Consider the following 21,820-nt stretch of genomic DNA (forward strand, 5'->3'; position numbering starts at 1 on the left):
AGGCAAGTGCTTTTAAGCCAAAGTGAAAAGCAGATGGTTTTCAGATATAGATAATGGAGTTTTGAGAACAAGGGTAACAGTCCAAAGGAGACCAGTGTTCAGTGTAGACTTAGACAAGTCTTTATTTTCTATATCTATTTCAGAAGTCAGTTAAGAACCTGTCTCCAGATGATATTAAGAGTACCTTAAAAAAAAAGAGTATTTAAATTAACCATTATGGTGCCACAATCTAATAAGCTGCACTTGACCTTGAAAACCAATAGGAGTAAGCTGGTAAGTTCAGGGACTGGTTATCTACCTGCTGATACAGCATAACAGAGAAACCCTGCTGAAACTCAAGACCCACCCCAGACCATGAAAACATGAAAATGAACATGATCCAGGACCATGAGAGGACTTCCTCATACTGGAAGAAATAACTTATAACCTGATCTTGGCTCTGAAGCTAAGCGCAGAGACTGGAGGAACTATTTGAGTTATGGCAAAATCGCCATCTCCCGTTTGGGGATACTGTTAGTCCTGTTCACAAAGTCACCAGAAAGAATGCTGAAATTGAATTGTGCCCTGCCAGAAACAAACAAATAAAAGATTTATAAAGGGCTGTCAATCAGGCATCAAACCCCCCCCCCCAAGCCTGAGGACCTGAATCCACAAACGATTGCAGAGGTGTCGGCAGCTGGAACACACACAGACTCGAGCCCTTGGCAGAAATCGATACTGCTGCTCCGTGGAGGAGGCAGAGATTTGGGGCTTGAAAGTGATCTGCTGCTGCTCAACACAGCCCTTTGGAAACATAACCAAGAGGTTCTTGTTGGGCCCTGGCAGACATGGCTTCTACCTCTGAAAAACCAGATGATCCCAGATCAGAAACAATTGCCATGACTTGGGTGATGCGAGGAAAGCATTCCAACTGAGAAAACACCTCAACGGAACTCAACTCGGTGGTAAAAGGAAATGATGTACCTAAGACAAACTTTATATCTTATAACTCTGTGCAGTCACTAAGTGTCAATGAATTCTGAAAACAGAGCTGGGGGTTACAGATTTCCCTACTGCATTTGGAGCCAATGGGAGACCCTCACCCAACTTCAGGGATCTCCCTGCTGCAGCTGCCTAATTGTCTGGCCCTTAAATCCTCTCCTGGCCGTGCAAAGTGACTATGCATTTGCTGATTGGCCTTCCCAAAGCAGGCTTACCCAGCAGATTTCATGAAGCTGTTTAGAATTCAGAGGTTACCTTTTTACATATGATAAATCCTTGGATGGAGAAGGAAGCAAGCTGAAATGGCATTTCCAAGAGTTTTACATCATCCTGAAAAAGACTCACTAAGTCCAGTACAGACACTAGAGGGAGCTAAGTTTCAGGAGACTGGCCCTGGCCAGCAATCGATTGGAGAGAGAATGAAGCAACCTGAGAAGGGAAAGTCTGCATTCCTAGACTCATCAAACACCCAGCTTGCCAGCAACTCTGAAAAAGAGCATCTGCCCTCACTCAGGGGACATTTTGATAATAATGAAATCAGAAGTACTTAGCAGACATTGGTGCCAGTGGCAAGATGTCACTAGAATCAAGCAGTCCAACAAGGTGGCTGCATGCTACATATGACCCTTGAACATGTGAAATGTGCCCAGTCCAAATAACATGTATCATAAAAGTACAATACATACAGGATTTCAAAGACAGCACAAAAACCATATAAAGTATTGCATTAATAGTTTCATATCAGTTAAAGGCTGAAACAGTACTATTTTCAATATACCTCAGTAAATAAAATATACTATTAAGATTAACTCATGAATGCACCTATTTCTTACACTTTTTTAGAGTGCATCCAGAAAGTTTTAAATCACATATGTACTGCACAATAAATTTCTCCACCGTATTCCTCTATAATGCTTACAAACAACCCTATGCCTTATGGGTTTCAAGTAGCCTGAATATGAAGGAAAAACATGCATCAAAACCAGGTTAAATAAAGATCAATATATATAAGCTGATAGACCCCCAAATTGGATGCCTCCCTTGCTAATTTTCCTACTGGCCTACTCTTGTTGTTGTAAAACTAAATGCTTTCCAATGAGGAAAGAGCCTTGGGCAGGGATGTCTGTTGGCATTCCTAGAAATGGATATGGAATAAGGACTGTGCCTGCCTGGTCCTTTTTCCATCATGAGTAAAGCTTCATACTAGGTAAGATGTGCTTCATGTGAATCCAGAACATTCTTTAAAAAGGAAAAAAAAAAGAAAACCCTCTGAGCAGGGTGATATTCAAAATATTTAGCAACCATTTGGAAGGAACCTCATTTTGATTTTAGATCAAATGTAAGCACTGATCAAGCAAAACAGGCCACACACCCTTCAACAGGAAAAAAAGATGAATGATTGTGTCTGGGCAATCAGCCGAGAACAGGCATCCCCTCCAGTGGAAGACAGACACCTTGAAGTTATGGTACGCTCGTGTACAAAATTAAGACACACACACATTGATTGATCATTAGGAATGTTTGCAAAACTAGTTTAAAAAATAAGAAGATGAAATAAGATTTGAAAAATGTTCAAGCTATAAGGGGAACAGAAAAAAAAGGAAGAAAGAAATTTAATATCCAATCATGAAAACTAGATTAAAGTTAATTGAATGCAAGTCAAAATAACTTAATTTTCTTCACTAAAACAGAATCCTAAGGAATTATATTGATGTAAACATCAGAGCAGAAGACATAGTAAAGTTATAAAGTTATATTTTCAATGTCAAACCATAACAGAAAATTAAAACAGATTATTGACGTATCACTATGATTTTGGCTTTCATATCAGAAACAAGTCTCCTCTCCTTTGTGTTAATTCATTCATTTGAATATTTTTATTTAACAAATTTTATCAATAGCCTACTATTGCTAATATGGTTCTTTTCACTTGAGGAACACCAGTGAACAAATAAAATGAAATCTGTTTTTAAGAATTTCTATTATACAGGCAAAACTGAACATAAATCTTATTTTATGGTTTTATTATTATGATTTTTAAATCATAATTATTTTGTGATTTCCAAACACAGTTATGTGAAAATCTTAAAAAAAAAAATGTGGCTTTTCTTCCAAAATAAGAAAAACCTAAGTTAATAGTTTCCTTGAGCTGCTGTTATAAAACACCACAAACTGGGTAGCTTTAAACAGTAGAAATTTATTCTCTCATAATTTTGGAGACTAGAAGTCTCAAATAAAGATAATCAGAGAGCTGTGATCCTTCTGCAGCCTCAGGAATCAGGGGATCCTCCCCTGCTTCTCCCAGTTCCTATCTTCCCCCCTGTCTCTCTTGTCTTCTTATAAAAACACCACTCACTTTAGATGACATCTCACCCTGGGTCATTATGCATCATTTTCACTGATCACATCTGTAAAGACCCTATTTCTGGATGTGGTTGAATTTACAGATACCGAGGGCTAGGATTATCTTTTGGAGGAACACAATTCATTCTGTAACAACACGGATAGTAATCCTAAACCAACTGGCTGTATTGAGGGTCTTCAAGACCAGCCCCTAATTCAGTGATCATGAGGAGAACTCAGAGGACAGATGGTCAGGTCCATCACACTGAAAGGTTACACAGCACAATCCACAATCACAAAGGCTCAGGGGAGAATCTGTAGGAAATGGGATACAGGCTCCCTAGAGCCCCCTTCCATGGAGCTGCATAGCTGGGCCGGATTCCTTCACCCTGAGTTGAGAGTCGACCAGGAGGGCTCAGTAGAGTCTCAGTGCACAGAACCTTTACTTGGGGGCTGGTCATACAGACATCCTCTGCCTATCATGTACCAAAATCCCAGACTCCAAGAAGAAAAGCAGTTACAACCTAAACCAGATTGTTGGCAGACAAGACACAAGGAGCCATGCTTATCATTTAGGGGCAAGGTGTATCAGCTAATCCCAGATGCCTGCCAAGGCCCAGCCCTATATGCAGGCTCCTCTAAGGAGAATAACATCAGGCCCGCTCTTTCAGATTTTCTGCAAACCAATGAAAGAAGAAAAGTCCAAGGTTATTGTAAAGAATGTGTTTCCCCCCTGATAAGCCACTTAGGTCATTTGGCTAAGTCATACTAATGCTCACATCATAAACTGGTCCATGAAATAGAACATGTTAAAAAAGAACTAATTTAGATAGAGACACTGTATCAAAGATTAATCAGCAATGGTGATCTTTATTATTCTATTATTTGTTTTATTTATGTATTCATTACTAGGATTAATAAGTATTAACTGTTATTGCTATTAAAAACTTTTTATTTGGGGTCGCTTTTCATAAATTTGTTTCATATCAAGTCATATTCAGAACTGTGAGACTCTAGCTGACATATTTTCTTTTATAAATAAAAAGGTTCACTCATACATTGCTGGGGAGTACAAATTGGTGTAACCACTCTGGAAAACAGTATGATGATTCCTCAGAAAACTTGGAATGGAACCACCAGGTATCCCACTCCTCAATCTATACCCAAAGGGCTTAAAAATCAACATGGCCACAGCAATGTTTATAGCAGCTCAATTCACAATAGCTAAGCTATGGAACCAACCTAGATACCTTTCAACAGATGAATGGATAAAAAGAAATTTGCTACATATACACAACAGATATACTCAGCCATAAAGAAAAATGAAATTATGGCATTTGCCAGTACATGGATGGAACTGGAGACTCTCATGCTGTTGGAAATAAGCCAATCCCTAAAAATCAAAAGCAGGATATGCAGATACTAACACACAATTGGGGAGGGGAAGAATAGAAGTACTTTGGATCAGACAAAGGGAAATGAAGGGAAGGGAGAGGGAAAGGAATGGGAAAGAGTAGTTTGAATCAGAAGTTACTTTCCTATATGAATATGCAACCAGTGTAACTCCACCATAAAATGTACAACCACAAGAATGGGAAGTCATACTCCATGTATGTATAATATGTCAAAATACATTCTACTGTCATGTGTAACTAAAAAGAATAAAATTTTTTAAAAACACAATATTGTAAATCATATGTTCTCAGTGGGAGCAGTATCACTTTCACGGAATTGAATTTTTTTAAGAGAAAATAACCCTATTGTTCATATATATGAAACATAGATGTATATATGCAGATATGTAAATATCTTTAGTATTATAATTCCATGAAGAAGGACAATATCTCTTTACCTTTATCTTTCTAGCACATTCTACCTACAAGTACTCTAATAAAGCTGTTACTAATCATTACCTCTGGCCAGTAGAATTAGGGGCATGGAAGAGAAGACTCAATGTCTATACTTTGCTCTTTTTTATATAATAATGCAATAAACACAAATTTATCTTGACAGGCTCAAAGAATTAGCAAAACACACACCCATTTGTCTTGAAGAGGGGATGCATTTAAGTTGTATACATGGTGGAAACTTAGGGCTTCAGATTCAAATCAATGAATCCATTTGTGGTGGGAAAAAAATCAATAAGAGTTTCCTTGTCAGAGGAAAAGATTCGGTAAAGGAAAGGAAAAACCCAAGATACATTGCTATGAAGTGAAGTGGTATTTTTAAAGAAATATTTGTCAAATATCATCAATTTTAAAAAGAGTCGTTAGGTCAGGCTTTTCAAATGAGATTAGAATTCTGTCTGATGCATAGAGAACACACTTGGGCGTTCACATAGACCTGTACATGCACAGAGCGACTCTTGAAAAATTGGCTGGTGAAAATAAGAATTCAAGTTTTCAGGTTATTGATGTGCCAGGGAAAAAATTTTTGAGTCTTATCTTGTATTAACAAAAAAAATATCCATGACAGCACTTTATTTGACCATTAGATAATATGTAGAATCTAAGGCATCATTCAACATTTTTCCAAATAGCAGCAACAAAACTCAAGGAATTATAAAACAGATAAGAACATGGACTTTTTTTTTGGATTGCCTGGTTTGAAGGAATTTTTAAATTATAATAAGATGCTCACAGCAAAAGAGGTTGTGGGCCTCATCGTTAAAAAGTAAGATAGACAATAATAAATGGGATTGCCTACCCAATAAATCACTCACTGGAGACAAACCTGAGTACAGTTAAGTCCTTTGCATCTTCTAACTTCAAGGAAGGGCCTTGGGAATATACCACAACTAAGAGAATTATCACAAAGCTTAAGTATTGTAAGGCACAGAATCCAAATTATCCTGTTTAGAAGCTCTTTCAGATTAATTCACTCTAAACTAATCACATCCATATATTTAGCATTATTTATAATATTTGGTTCAATTAAATACATATATTCCTAAATACCTCTTTAATCTACAGTTATATATCTCAGACTGTATTATTTCTACAATTAAATCTTTAGTCCCTCTAAGTGGAGAAAGTGTTTGTATTATTACAATAATTGCATGCTTTTTCTTCCCCACATCCAATGACTTTCCATATTGAGTTTGTCCTACACACTAAACACTAATTGTTCTACTTACAATCACTTTTATTTATTTTTCTCTTCCATGTATAAACACATTTTATAATACCAACATCGTACCAACAACAGACAAAAAAGTATACTAACAGACTACAGATCAGTATCCCTCAGATGTGCAGAAATAAGAGCTCTAGACAGAAATTTAGAAGAGAGAACTATAAATTATAAAACAAAATGACAACTGGGTTGGATCTCAGGAATGTAAGCTTTGTTAATAGTCATGATAAACTGCTCCACCAACCAGGAGTAAAGGAGAATTTCCTCAAGCAATTAAAGGGCAATTTTATGGTTTGGATGTGAGTTGCCCCCAACGCTCCTGTGTGCCTGCAGGAATATTCAGGGGTGAACTGATTGGATTGTGAAAGCTGTAACCTAATAAGTTCATCTTAGTTTCTATGCAATGATGAGGAGGTAACAGTAGGTATGTGGGTCATGGGTAGGGGACTTAGGACCACAGGGGCAATCCCTGGCAAGCTGCAGGCTGCATCTTCCCTGTGGTCTCCTCTCTCTCTGCACCTACTCTGACAACTTCCTGATGTCTTCCATGAGCTGAGCCACTTTCTTCTGCTGGGTCCTTCCCTAGGATATGCAGCCTTATCTCAGGCACAGAGCAATGGACTCAGCCATTTACGGACAGAGACCTCTGAAACTGAGTCCCAAATGACTTTCCCTCCTATAAGTTGTTCTTGTTGTGTGTTTTGGTCACAGCAATTAAACGTTGACCAAAATACACATCTATGAAGAATTGGCAGAAATATGATACTCAGTAGTGAATGGCTACGTGAAATTTCCTTACAATCTGTGATAGTGTGCAAAATGTTTTAATGAGCAAGTCACAAAAGAAGATTTATAAATGCTAATAATTGGACAAAATGATGAATATCTTTAATCATCAAGAAAATACATATTAATGTAATAAAATTTCTCTAAAAAAGTTGAAATTTAGAAGTCTTGCAGGATTAAGTGCTCACAACCATGTGGAGAAACTGAAATCTCATACATTTCTTATGAGGATATGAAGTGGAAAACAGTTTGGCAGTTCCTCATATACAGGTTTGCTAGATGTCTAAACATATGCCTCTCCGGTTTTTCCTCTAGGAATTTACCCAAGCAAAATGGAAACTTTTACTTACCTTAAATTTCTACATAATTATTCACAGGAGTTTTGTTTGTTGTAGATCAAAATTAGAAATACTTCAAATATCTATCACTTGATAAATGGATGAACTTCTGCACATTAATGCAACAGAAACACTACTTACCAATGAAAATAAATGGGTTACCAATACACATAATAACTTGGACCAATATAAAAAATATTATACTGGGCAGACAAAAAAGTTCCTGCCTTATGGTTCTATTTATATAAAAATCTAGAATAAGATAAACTGATGTATAGTGTCAGCGATATCAACGCTTCCTAGGGGTGAGGAAAGTGACTTTTAAATAGTATCAAGTAGCATTTGGGGATAATAGAAATCTATTATATTTTGACCATTATTATATTTTGACCATGGTAATGGTCAAAATACATTGGTGGATATATTTGTCAAAACTTACCTAAATATATTCAAAATAAGTTGATTTTGTTTTATGTAAATAATATATCAATCAGCTTGGTTTAAGATAATAGGGATAGAAATGGGAGTAGACACTAAATCAAGGGATTGGATAGAGCTAACAACTCCTTCCATCCCAGAGATGCCAAAAGAAAGAGTCCGTACCTTGAAGGCATGAACTAGTCCACACCTACCAGTGAGTGTGACATTCAAGAGGGAGAATCAAAGAACAGACTAACTCTCTGATAATCAAGCAAGTACTTTTGCACTTAGAGATCTGGAAACTTTTTGTAAATTCAATATCAAGTGGAAAAACTTGGCCAAAACTTATTATAAAGAATTTGTTGACATAGCTTTTTAAATTTTGCCTCTCATTTGTTAATTGTAAATTTATGCATGGAAAAATATGTAAACTGGGAAGAAACAATGCTATTAATGCATTTGAAACTGTACCTGGTGGTTCTCAGGTCAAGTTATTGGCATTTCCAGGTGAAGCCTTTGGTCTTCACAAGTTATTTCACACCTCACTTCTTTCAACTAACACTGCTCTCTGGGCCAGAAATTCTGTTCCTTCTTCTCTGCTTGGTTGGCTCCCACTCATTCTTCCAGACCTGACATGAAAATTCCTTCTTCAGGAGAAGCAATGGGTTTCAATGAGGTGTTCATTATTAGGCTTATCCATTGCACCACATTTCACTCCTTGAGAACATTTAACATATTTTTTTGGATCTTTTGCATTTATAAATGGGAATGTTTGCTTATTATTTGAGCTTCCCCTATTCTATGACCTCTTATTTTTTAGTGTGTACAAATGCTATTATTGATTATTGGAATTATGTTAAAATTTTGGATCCCAGATATGTGCAAAGTAGGAGCAAAATTTCCATACAGCCAAAGAGAAGTTCATGTTTTAGACATGCTTTTTCTAAATGACTTTATCGTTTAATCTGAAAATAAGAAATTTTCAAAGTCAGGGATTTCAATTTTGTCCAATTCTACATTTTTGGTTCCTAAAAGTGTGTAGAGGGAAAAAAGCTGTAGCTGTAAACTATGAAGCAAATTTTATTTTAAAAAATTTGTCATTTTTGAAGAATGATAGGAAAATGAGTCATTATCATGAAAAATGTCAAATAAAGGGAAAGAATCAAGGGTTCGTCCTTCCTTATCCATATGAACTAACACTAGGTAATCAACCATAACCAACATACACAAAATACTCAATTCAACAACCACACAGTCTCCAGACCAGCTCATATAGAAGTCCTTAAACCAATCCCAATAAATTTAAAAACACCTAAATCATTCAAAGGAGGTTCTCTGACCACAATACAGTTAAATTGGAGATCATTATCAGAAGTAAATATGGAACATTCATGAAAATGTGGAAATCAACAACACATTACTAAAGAACCAATGGTTCGAGAATTAAAAGTATAGGGAGATTATGAAATGTAAAGATTAATGGAGGAAGATGAATTTTTTAAAAAAATATTTGGCCTGTAGCTGAAGCAGTACTTAGAAGGAAATTCACAGCTGTGAACACCTTTATTAAAAGTGTAAAAAAAATCTCAAATTAATAACCCAATTTTTCTCCTTAGAAAGAAAAAAAAACTTGACTAGGAAGAGGAAACCAAATATACACAATGAAGGAAATAATAAAGATTTGAGTTAAAATTAATGAAACAAAGAATAAAATAGGAATAGGAAAGAAAAAAACCAAAGTTGCTTCTTTGGAAAGATCAACTAAATTAATAACTTATAGACTGACTGACCAAGAAACAAAGACCAAAGACTCAATTTACTTAAAGCAGGAATGAAAGAATGATTATTTCTACAGACTTCACAGAAATACAACCCTTTGTATACAACTATTAATAATCATATGCCAACAAATTTGTAACCTCAATGAAATGAACAAATCTTTAGAATGACACAGACAGAATCAAAGAAAAATTGACTCAAGAAAAAATAGAAAATCTGATTGGGCCTATAATAAGAAAAGAGATTAATAGTAAAACACTTTCTCCATAGTAAAACACAGGAACAGAAAGAAGTTGTTGCTGGTGAAATCTACAGAATGTTTTTAAAAGAATCAATACCAACCCTTCACAAACTCTTCCACGATTTTAGGAGAAGAGAAATTTTTCATTCTTCATCTAATGAGGTCAGACTTTTCCTGATAACAAAATCACACAGAGACATTACAACTACACACATTACATACCATTTTCCCTGAAGAATACTGATGCAAAAATCCTCATTAAATTACTAGCACAACAACAACAAAATACTAGCACAACAAGTACAGGAATAAGTCAAGCATTATACAGAATGATCAGGAGAATTTATCTGAGAGATGTAAGGTTGATATATTATATTAAAATCAATCATCATCAATATATATAAAGGACAAAAACATACATAATTGTATCAATAAACACCCCAAAAAAAGTAATTTGACAAAATCCAAACCTTTTTATGAATTAAAAAAAGAAAAAAAAACCCTTTAGCAATAGAAAGAGACCTAATAAGGGGTATCTAAGGAAAAGTCCATTTCCATCCTTATTCTTTTTTTAAAAAATGTATATGACAGTGGAATGCATTACAATTCTTATTAAACATATAGAGCTCAATTTTTCATATCTCTGGTTTTATACATAGTATATTCACACCAATTCATGTCTTCATACCTGTATTTTGGATAATAATGATCATCACATTCCACCATCATTAATAACCCCATGCCCTATCCCTTTCCCTCCAACCCCTCTGCCCTATCTAGAGTTCGTCTATTCCTCCCATGCTCCCTCTCCCTATCCCACTATGAATCAGCTTCTTTATATCAGAGAAAACATTTGGCATTTGGTTTTTTGATAATGGGTAACTTCACTTTGCATTATTTTCTATAACGCCATCCATTGACCTGCAAATTTTATTCTCTTCTTTGCTGAGTAATATTCCATTGTGTATATATGCCACATTTTTTATACATTCATCTATTGAAGGGCATCTAGGTTGGTTCCACAGTTTAGCTATTGTGAATTGTGCTGCTATAAACATACATGTGGCTGTGTCCCTATAGTATGCTATTTTTAAGTCCTTTGGGTATAGACCAAGGAGAGAGATAGCTGGGTCAAATGGTGGTTCCATTCCCAATTTTCCAAGAAATCTTTGTACTGCTTTCCATATTGGCTGCACCAATTTGTAGTTCCACCAGCAGTGTATGGGTGTACCTTTCCCTCCCATCCTTGCCAACACTTATTGTTGTTTGTCTTTATAATAGCTGCCACTCTGACAGGAGTGAGATGAACTCTTAGAGTGGTTTTGATTTGCATTTCTCTAATTGTTAGTGATGATGAATATTCTTTCATATATTTGTTGATTGATTGTATGTCCTCTTCTGAGGAGTGTCTGTTCAGGTCCTTGGCCCATTTATTGATTGGGTTTTTTTTTATATTTAACTTTTTGAGTTCTTTAGATACACCCTAGATATTAGTGCTCTATCTGATGTTTGAGGGGTAAAGCATCACTATACCAGACCTTAAACTATACTACAGAGCAATAGTAACAAAAACAGCATGGTATTGGCACCAAAACAGACTGGTAGGCCAATGGTACAGAATAGAGGACACAGAGACTAACCCACAAAACTACAATTATCTTATTTTAGACAAAGGTGCCAAGAACATCCTTATTCTTAATGATGAGTGACCGACAACTTTCCCTCAATACCAGGAACAAATGAGTATATCACCTTCCACCACTACTATTCATCACTCATCCCAGTGACTATTAGTGGGTGTGGGGTCCTTGGAAATAATGAAAATTTTCTAGTAATGGTCCACAACTATATAAATATATTAAAAAGAACTAAATTGTATGCTTTAAAAGATGACCTTTATGACATTTGAATGATAAATGTCAATAAAATGTAAAAGTGCCTAGGCCAGACATGATGGTGTGTGCCTGAAGCCCTGGCCTTGGATGTTGAAATGGGAGGATCACTTGAGCCCAGAAGTTCCAGACCAGACTGGGCCAACAAAGCCACACACTGTCTCAAAACAAAATATGGAACTAAAATTTGAATCATAATAACGATACCAACTAATTATGTTAACTTGGAACTCATAAATAAATAAAATAAAATAATAAAATAATTTATTTCTGAGTTCCAAATTAACATAATTAGTTGGTATAGCTATTTATTTATTGCCTTTATTCTCTAATATTTCAAAAAGGGGAACAAGTCCTTTCTATGAATGTGATCCAATGATTGTCTTCCTGTGTAATTTTCTGGTAATCCACATCCTTAATGCATCCTTTTAGAATCCTCGTTTTACATTATTTCAAATTGAGTGAGAAATTAAAGATATTTTTTAGATCATTCTGAGGGCAGAATCTGTCTAAATATTTTCCTGGTCTTTTGTAGTACCTCATCAACATCTAATTTGACAGCTATTTTAGAGCTACTCTTCTTGAGTCTCTCTCAAGCTTTTAATTTAGTTTAAATTGAACCACCAACTTTCTCTACTTTAAACGCATATTTAATCATAGTCTTTGGTATTTAATTAAAACGTAATGAGAGTGACAACGACATGTAGCATAAGGATTTTTGAAAGATACCTTATTGGTTCTTGAAACGCACATACATAATTCAGTTGATATAAATGGAAGGACATGGAAGGAAAAGAAGAAGCACAAAGTTAACAGGTGGTAGAAAAAAAAAAGAGGCTGATTGATTCTGGGACACATGTATGTTTAAGCTAGCTAAAATAACTCCTGCTGTACCTAAGCCTGACCCTGGTCATTTGGGTATAGACCAAGGAGAGAGATAGCTGGGTCAAATGGTGGTTCCATTCCCAATGGGTGGGTCTGGTTATGAAATCAGGTCATTGTGCATGTCTATAACAAAGTAAGAGAACACAGTTTGGGATTGCAACAGAGGAATTTGAAGACGGCTTTATCTACCCATGCATAAACCTGTACACTCATTTGGGGTATCCTATAGTCTAGATTTTATCACTCTTACTGGAAAGAAATGGTGATCACTAAAACAGAATGAATGTCTGCAACTTCTGTAACATGGAGACCTACCTCTGGGTCTCCATTTCATTCAGCATGCATGGTTTTCTAAGCTGTCTGGAGACAGGTTCAACAGCTTGGATTGAAAGACCATCCATTTTATGTTCCAGCTTTGGAAATAGCTTTCCTCATCTTTTAAATATGTAAAATACTAGATGCATTAGCAGAAAAATGGCCACCAAAGATATCCACACCCCAATCTCCTAAGAATTTATTGCTTTATACAGCAAAAAGGACTGCATATACGAGTAAGGGAAAGGACTCAGATGGGATGGCTGTCCTGGATGATGACCCTGTGCCCAGTCTAATGATATGGATTCCCAACGGTAGAACAAGGCAGATGGGTATGTGAGCCAGAAGGACAAGAAGGACCTGACTTAGTTTTTGAAATGAAGGAAGCCTTTGAGTCGAAGATTGTGGGCAGCCTCTGGAAGCCAAGATTGACTGCTGGCCAACAGCCAGCAAGGAAAAGGGACCTCAGTCCTATAGCCACACAGAACCAAAGGCTGTATCAATCTGAGCGAGCAAAGAACCACACTGTGCCCCAGAGTCTCCAGAGATGAGCACAGGCCTGTCCATGGCTTAATTTTGGCTTTGTGAAATCTATGCTGGACCTTGATCTACAGAACTATAAAACAGTGACTCTCTGGTGCTTTAGGCCACTAAGTGTGTGCTAATTTGTTATGGCAGCAATACAAAATGAGTATAACTGACCTGTCTGCATGGAATATGATCTTATTTTAAGTTAGATAATCCACGTAAAAACTCTATACAGAGCCTGGAACTTAACTCTTATTAGCTTCTTACCATTGTTTTTTGTTAACCATAATCATCATGGAACTGAAAACACAATGCAGGGTCTTATAGGGCTTTTGTCGCCATCTTGTTTTTGATGATGGGAACTGAACGCATGTCCTTGCACGTGCTCACGATCATACACTCTACCAATGAGCTGCAACCTCAACCCCCTAAATATATACTTAAAAACAGACTGGATGCCCTTTTGTGGTAATAGTAATATGTAATTTATCTTGGAGAATTCATGCTAGTACTATTAGTAAATCCAGTAATTCTTTGTGTGTATGATGAAATAAACAACTGAACAAAAGTGCAGAACTTTGTATTTTCATATACTCTGTGTTCTGAGTTAAATAATTACCAGAAGTCCTGGCAGCAGCTAACTCTACCTACCTAAAGTATGTCTGAGGGAAAAGCATGAACAAAATTGAAAGGAAGCTATTGTTGTGATTGGGTCTAAGCTAGGAAAGGGCATGGCCAACCATTAATTGAGCAATGGGAATCCTTACACAAGACTAAATGTACTATGACATTTTCTAGCTGGGCTGTGACACAGTTGTTGTTGGAGATAAATTTTATGAATGACAAAATGAGTATAAGAAAAACACATTTTGTACATTCATTGCTAATGGGATTGTGGTATTAGAAATATTAGGAGTTATTATTTTCCTCTCACACTGCTCAATAAGGCTTTGTAGAAAAGATAAACAAGCAACAGTAAGAACAGCTCTGTGATCTCCTCTATAAATTTCTTACCAGTCAGTATTCAAATTGTTCCAAATTGAAGCCTGTTTGTGTTACCACATACACAGACAACTCATCAGGGATTATAGCAAAGGATATTAGAATAGAAAGAGGCTTCGAGAACTTGAATTGAATTACTAGACACCCTGTTACTAAGACATTTTTTTTTCCTCTAAGCTTCTATTTTCTTTGCTAGCAATGACATCCCCTGAGCTGAAGCAGCACAATTTTCACTGCTTTGGAAAATGATGTTGTATTTTTGTGAGTCAACGAGGTTTGGATAATGACTCAGTTGAAGTTTACAGACAAAACTTTTGATCTATTGGAAATCAAACATATAAGATAGGTGAGGACAAAATAAAAATATGTTTATAAGATTCTACCATTTCAGCCTAGGCATTTACTTTATTGTTAAGGGCTAGAGACTAGATAGGAAAAACATAATCTTAGGGCTCATGGGAAATTGAGTTCATTTTTTCTATGGCAGACTCCAAGATGGCCCCGTGATCCCCATCTTATGTTCTCACTCTTGCAAAATGTCCTCCCCTTTAGTGCAGGTCAGACTTGTGACTTCATCCAAACATAACTTATTCTGTGTGATTGTGTTACACAAGATTATAACACAAGTCTTGCTAGGGGTCCCCATTTCCCTTACCAGCTTTTGAAGGAACCAGTGGCCATGTAATGAGTTGCGTATAGAGAGGGCCAACCCACAAGCAATGGTAGGAAGCCTCTGTCCAACAGCCAGCAAAATACTGCCCTCCTCAGTCCAATAGGCTGCAAGAGGACTGCATTCCACCAACAATCATACAGGCTTAAAGGGGATCCTGCCCAGGTTGAGTCTCAGATGAGATTGACACCCTGGATAACAAATTGAGTTTATCTTTGTTCAACCCTTGAAAGAGGACTCAAAAAAATCTTTTTGGACTCATGACACAGGAAATGGAGAGAATAAATGTGAATTGTGCTAAGCAAAGGCTAAATAATATACTAGATTTCATAGTCAACCTTTTATCTGTGAAGGCTGTTTCTTAATTTAAGCTGCTGCTACATATATGTGAAAAGTTAGCTATGTGCTCAACTTGGGTGACCAAGATATTGAATTTTCTGTAAAGAGTTCTCATCCCTTCCTTATTTCTTATCTCCACTATATCTAATCACTAAACTAAGCAACTTCTCATTACACGTATTTCTACAATCCTCTGGTTCTCTTAGTTCATATTAAGTCCTTGTTCAGGTAGTGCTATCCCACCTTTGACTACACCAACTTCCCTCTGTCACTCACTCTATCCTCAAAGGCATGTTGCTTCTCAACATTCATTTTTATCTGCTAGCAGAGTGACATTTCCTACACCAACATGTGATCATGCCAACCATATTCTTTAAATCCTTTCCAAAATCTTTGGACAAAGGCTAAGACCTCTGTAGTATAATTCATATTATGCCCCATATTTATGTATTTCATATGACTAGATAAAAGAAACACATTTTGCTTTATTAAAATTAGGAATTATTCAGAATTATCAGAATTCTGAATGTTGGATTCAAGAGTAAAACAAATACAGCAGTTAATATTGGCTGAAGGAATATAGAAAACAATCAATGATATACTTTAAAAATATGCTTTTTGTTTATTTTGTTTTATTTATATATATGACAGTGAAACACATTACAATTCTTATTACACATATAGAGCACAATTTTTCATATCTCTGGTTATATACAAAGTATATTCACACCAATTCCTGTATATACATGTACTTTGGATAATAATGACCATTTCATTCCATCATCATTAATAGTACCATGCCCCCTCCCTTCCCCTCCAACCCCTCTGCCCTATCTAGAGTTTGTCTATTCCTCCCATGCCCCCCTCCCTACCTCACTATGAATCAGCCTCCTTATATCAGAGAAAACATTCAGCATTCGGTTTTTTAGGATTGGCTAACTTCATTTAGCATTATCTTCTCTAACTCCATCCATTTACCTGCAAATGCCATGATTTTATTCTCTTTTATTGTGTAGTAATATTCCATTGTGTATATATGCCACATTTTTTTATCCATTCATCTATTGAAGGACATCTAGGTAGGTTCTACAGTTTAGCTATTGTGAATTGTGCTGCTATAAACATTGATGTGGCTGTGTCTCTGTAGTATGATGTTTTTAAGTGCTAAAAAGTTTCTTCTCAGCAAAAGAGGTAATCTGTGAGGTGATTAGAGAACCTAATCTTGGGAGTAAATCTTTACCCCTCACACATCAGATAGAGCACTAATCTCTAGGGTATATAAAAACCTCAAAAAGTTAAACTCCAAAAAAAAAAAAAAAACCCAATAACCCAATCAATAAATGGGCCAAGGACCTGAACAGATACTTCTCAGAGGATGATATACAATTAATCAACAAATAGATGAAAAAATGTTCATCATCACTAGAATTAAAGAAATGCAAATCAAAACCTCTCTAAGAGTTCATCTCACTCTAGTCAGAATGGTAGCTATTATGCATATAAACAACAATAAGTGTTGGCAAGGATGTGGGGGAAAAGGCACACTCATACACTGCTGGTGGGACTGCAAAATGGTACAGACAATATGGAAAGCAGCATGGAGATTTCTTGCAAAACGGAAATGGAACCGCCATTTGACCCAGCTATCCCTTGCCTCAGGACTTAATACTTCTTCAGAAATAAGCCTCATATAATATACATTTTGTGCATTTATTTCCTGAGATTGATACCTATACATCATTTAATGTTTTTTTGGAATGACTAAGAGGTATCTGTGCAGCTACGGATGTCAGCAAGATGATGGAAAAAGAGATTTCTACCATCAACCTTCTGCAGAAGAATCAATTTTGATGGCTACCAATGAATGAGAATACCTTTGTGGAAGTCCAGTGAGAAAATATAGCATTACTGCTGCAGCAAGAAAATCTACCAATCCATGAAAAGGGAAAGAACAATTTCACTCTACATGCATCACCCCTCCTGTAAGACGGCACGACTTGGTGCCAGGAGAGACCCTATTGACCTGCTATTTTTTACACATGGGAAGTGAGAGGGATAGTGTATGAATGATCAGCTCCTCCATTGAGAAATGCCCAAGACGCCCACTTTTTTCTTTCTTTTTTTTTTAATCTTTAAAATTATTTTAATTAATATAATCTCTTATAACCAATAACATTAGTAAATTTTCTGCATCAGAAGGGTATTCTTTTTTTTAAAATTTTTTTTAGTTGTAATTGGACACAACACATTTATTTTATTTATTTATTTTTATGTGGCGCTGAGGATCAAACCCAGTGCCTTGCATATGCTAGATGAACACTCTACCAAAGAGTCACAACCCCAGCCACAGAAGTGCATTCTTAAATAGTTAACAGGAAATAGTTAATAAAAACAAACAGTTTTATTTTTAAACAAATCCTTAAAAATCAACTTCATAAAATAAATTTATCAATGTAAATAATTTTTAAATATAGGAGGGAGTGGACGACATACATATATCAAACTGTTCTTTCAATGACATGAATATACCTCTCTAAACAAGTATGTGTGCAAATATGTAAATATATACAAATAAATACACACATCCAAATAACAAGCCACAGATGACCCACCATTGTCCAAGACCAAAAAAAAAAAAAATCATTAAACATACTGGCAAATTCAGCAAAATATCAATGGACATAATTACATACATATATATGCATAAATACCTAAACCCAAAATAACATGTAAACATATAACACTGGACATACATGTCCCGAGCACTAGCTTTCTGGACATAGCAGGTACATCAGGAACATCTTTATCATTAATATAATTTTATTAAGGCTGAGGGCCATTTGAAACATATGGAGAAGATATATACTCAGCAAATACAGAGCAAAGATGTAGAATTGACCACTTCTTTCTTACCTAATCTAGAATGTTGAGGTTATCAACCTGACTATGATTAAAAAGGGATAGCTGCAGAGAAGAGAGTCTGCAGATCCTACTAATCACTCTGTGGATTCCATCAGTAGATCTGCTCACAAGCCACTTGGCATTCCTTGCCTATAGGCCCTTTCAACTGGTCCATGGGAATCTCAAATATTCCTTGCATTCAACACCCATCCCAAGCCAGCTTCCTAAGCGTGCCTCAATGGATAATAAATGTAAGCATTTAGCACAGATACTTAGTTCAACTCTAAAGTATTAGAAGAAAAACACACCAACTTGAATGTTTTAGGGCACCATCCTAAAAGTAATCAATGGGATTCAGCACTAGAATGTCATTGCAGGATCAAGAGAAGGCATACAATCTTGAGGATTTCTTTCAGAGAGAACAAGATGTATGGAGCAGACATATCTAAACAAAAGGTTTGAGAGAGCATCAAAATCTCTAGCTACACTGGTGAAGGTCTTTCTCTCCTGAAACCAATCAGTTAAGACTGGAAGAGACTACTGTTTCTTAACTGGGAAGAGAACAACACATCATAGAATATGAAAAAAGCAAGATACATATCACCCAAGGAACACAAAAATATTTTACCCACCAGCCCCAAAGAAATGAAGATCTCCAAATTGTTAGATAAAAGAATTCAACATAATTGTTTTAAGGACACTAACAAGTCATAACAAAAAACAACTCAAAAAATCAATAACACATGAAAAATTAAGGGATTCAGTATAATAATCGGTATCATTAAAAAAAACAAAATTTCAAAGCTGGAGAATACAATGAATAAAATTAAAAATGTAATGGAGAGCATCAACAGCATCTGACAGCCTACAGAAGTGCCTAGAAGTTTGGAGAATAAGATTTGGACAAAGGCCCTTCATCATCTCTAGGCCCCAAATAAGAAGAATGTTGAGATTTTTATTGACAAATCTCCCTAAATATTCCTCCAGAAATATGGCTTTTGTGGTATATAACAATAGACAGGAAGATTGGCAGCAGGGTTTACATGGAAGTTGGAAATGCATGTTTTAAAAAAGAAAGGAATTATGTTAGAATACTAAACATAGCATGGCTTTAAGTGTATCAGATTATGAAAATAAATTTTGTAATTTAACAAAAATTTCCTGTACTTTCCAAGATTAAATTGCCCCTCTCAATGAGTCTCTAATGAAGATTGAATCTTAGTTGCAACCCTTTCGATTTTTTTTAATCTACAGACATTTATTTACCTATTAGTCTTAGTTCAGCCTCTAAGAAGAAAAGGAACAGCAGATAATTGCATATAGACATTTCCATTAAAGTGTACCATGTATGTCTTTTTGCAGTTGTTCATGGTCTGTTGACACTGTGAGAGTAACTTGTTGAATTCCTGACTTTTTGTAGAGCTATGCATATAATTGACTATATTATATTATATTCATAGCTTAGAGTACTTAATTGAAATTATAAAATTTTAAATTTTTTTTTCACTTGCTTAAAATATATATTCCCAAACTAATCTATATGTATCTAAAAAATTAAATAGTTCCAAAGAGCTTATCATGTAAAGCAAAATTCTTCTAACATATTTTCTCACTATGAGTTATACTTATTTTAATTCATTTCAATTATTCTAGATGTCATTCACATGACTTTAAATATACTGCAATTTTTAAAATTCATTTTCTATACTCAATATATTGAATGACAACACTCCTATTTTGTTTTTCACAAGCTATTGATTATATATCATCATAAGCCACTGTAATTGGTAGAGACAGGTTAAAAGTAATTAGAGGAGTCATAATGGAAAAATAAAATGGAGGAAATTAGAGTTGTTCCAGGGATGATATCCTCATTCGATTTGGCCTTACTCTGACCCTCAAAGCAAGAGAACAATCTGGGGTAAATTGTCAAGATGTCTGGATATTCATTGAATCTATATTTGAGAATGGAGAGCATCACATCCTTCCTCCCAGGTCTATGATGAGCAGGCATTGAGCTCACATGTGACCTCAGCCCTGTGGGACCATCCTTTTGTAACCACTGGAGCAAGAATATTCTCTCCTCTAATTTGCTACACTTTCTCTTAGCCTGTTGACAGTTCAGCAGGGAGAGTGCAGCTGCTATTTGCAGTCTGGTTGTTTTCCCTCAGAAAACTCAAGCCAAGAGAAAAAAAAATGTTAAGGAAGCAGAATATATTTTTGGTTCTTGTTCATCATATATTCAGGATTTTCATGCCACACATCAGAAGAATCTGAATGATATTGCATTCTAAGCACCACAATCAGGGTCTCAAAAATTAGAACAAGGGAATAGTCATCTAATTTTTTTTAAATCTATGTGAAAAGTAGAACTTCTCTAACTGCTTCTTGTTGTTGTGTGTTGTGTATATTTTACTTACACACATTTGCATATATTATTGCTAAAGATAGTGTTATAATTAACTTTTGCAGTGATATTTTGAGAAACACAAACATGAATAGGACCCAAATGTTTTAGATTATTTAGATATCCAGGTGAGGATACTTGCAGTCATTTTGCCCACCAACACAATACCTGATTTCTCAGCCTTTCCCATTGTAGTAATGATATGCCATCCTTCCAGAAGTTTTGGCCAAAGTTTTTCAAATACCATCTATAATTCTATTTATTTTTGTTTTGATTTTTCTGTCACTAACTTTCATCAATGCATCAATAGCACTTTCGGGCTGTCCTCTTAAGTCAGAATTAAACCACTTGTAGCCACTTCCAGAATTACTTTCTTGATCCAACTCATTGAATTTTGGCAAGTGTGTTAACTGTTCACCCTTCTTCCATTCTTCATCCACTTAGGTCTGTTTTCCATACAGCATACAGGGTGATGCTTGTGTATTATAAGTCAAGTCATTTCAGGGAAAGAAAATCAAAACCCATATTATGGCCCACAGGTTCAAGGTAATCTGGCCACCTGCTATTGTGTGGCATTACTCCCAACCACACTTGTCCACTCTGCTTGATCCAGATCTGTCCACTTCCAGGATTTAACAAACCTACTTTTATTTTCTGATACCTATGAATAAAAGAGCAATTCTAACTCCTATCTCTGGTCCTTTAGCCTTCTTACCCTTTTCATTTTTCTCTGAAATTCATATTACTCCCTGTTCTTTCAAGTACTTGTGTGTGTGTGTGTGTGTGTGTGCGCGCGCGTGCGCGCATGCGTGCTTTTTCTCTTCTTCTCATTTCCCATCTCAGAATAGAAGCCAACAC

Source organism: Marmota marmota, unplaced genomic scaffold (assembly GCF_001458135.2).
Source record: "Marmota marmota marmota unplaced genomic scaffold, marMar, whole genome shotgun sequence".
NCBI lineage: Eukaryota > Metazoa > Chordata > Mammalia > Rodentia > Sciuridae > Marmota > Marmota marmota.